At 32.8% G+C, this 1,468-nt stretch overlaps 1 non-coding gene across 1 annotated transcript; it reads left to right on the plus strand.

Annotated features, from left to right (window-relative positions):
- Positions 1–395: 395 nt before the first annotated feature.
- On the plus strand, positions 396–501 carry LOC121208023 (small nucleolar RNA R71). The gene has a single exon (XR_005903061.1). It is a non-coding gene; the product is annotated as a small nucleolar RNA R71 (small nucleolar RNA).
- Positions 502–1,468: the final 967 nt, after the last annotated feature.

A 1,468-nucleotide genomic window follows, 5' to 3' on the forward strand; every position in this document is an offset into this window, starting at 1 on the left:
TTATATAGTACATTGATTCGGGATTCGAAGGACAATTCTTAAAAGAATGACCATCCCCATAATATACATAGGAAACTACATCATATTGACTTGGTGATTGAGCTGCAAAACTATTCAAACTATTACTTGTAAACTGTTTTAATATAAAGGAAATAGAAGATACTTGAGCAGAGAATAAGGTTAGTGCATCCACTTTATGCATTTCAGCTACACATCTTCTTCAAACTGCTTGATTTATCGACCATTAGTAGTTGTTACTTACGATCCTTTGAATGATCTCATAAGCCTCGTTATAAGACTTAGACAAAATCGCACCTTTCGCTAAAGCATCCACCATTAATCTTGTATGTGCATTAAGACCATTATAAAATGTCTCTAATTGGATACAATGAGGAATCCCATTATAAGGACACTTATGAAGTAATTCCTTGAATCATTCCTAAGCCTCATATAAAGACTCATCATCCAATTGTTGGAAAATAGTTATCTCATTATGCAACTTTACTTTCTTGCTCGATGGAAAATACTTTACCAAAAACCTTTCTGCTAATTCTTGCCATATAGATATTGAACTTGGTGGCAATGAATTCAACCATGCTCGTGCTTGATCTCGTAACAAGTATGGAAACAGTTTTAACCTAAGTGCACTTCAGTCACACTAGCTATCTTGAATGAATCACTTACCTCCATGAACAAACGAAGGTGTAAGTGTAGGTCTTCCATGGGCATACCACTGAACTAGCCCATCGTTTGGAGCATTTGAAACATCACTAGTTTCAATTCAAATTTCGGTGCCTCGGTATATAGCTTCCAAATTCCCAGATTCAACTCATTAAAGAGTGGCACAGTGTATTGTCTAATGACACAATCCCTATCATCAGCAATAAGGATTGGGTTGTTCCCATGATTAACTCATTTACCTTATCCATCATTTTGATTTCCAAGGTCCATCTCGGCTTGTCTTTGAGCAGTCTCATGTCTTCTTTGTCTAAAAGTCAGCTTGTTTTCAGGGTCCACAGGTAATACATCAATAATTCAATCTTTGCTCATAAAACACCTAAGAATAAATCACAAAAAAATAAAGAATAAAAAATAAATTAGTAATGTTAAAAATTAAATAAAAAAAATGAAAACCAAACTATAAAAATAATTTTACAAAAAATGATTAAGGCAACAATCACCGGCAATAGTGCCAAAAACTTGTAACGAATTGTAACGTGTTTACACAAGTGTACGTAGTCGTTCAAGTAATAAGTAAGTAAAAATGAGTTATCATTTCCACTAGGATTGCATAAGTTTAAACAATTAATTGCAAAATTATAATTAACAATTTGATGTAAAAAAAATCAATAAATTTGGATAATGATGATTAGATTAATTAAATGCAAGAGTGACCCCTAATGCAATTTCTAATCTAAATGCAATTTACCTAAGTGTATGAATGAAGGCTTCAGCAACAAAAAATCAA

The sequence above is a fragment of the Gossypium hirsutum genome, chromosome A01 (genome assembly GCF_007990345.1).
Source record: "Gossypium hirsutum isolate 1008001.06 chromosome A01, Gossypium_hirsutum_v2.1, whole genome shotgun sequence".
NCBI classification, from domain to species: domain Eukaryota; kingdom Viridiplantae; phylum Streptophyta; class Magnoliopsida; order Malvales; family Malvaceae; genus Gossypium; species Gossypium hirsutum.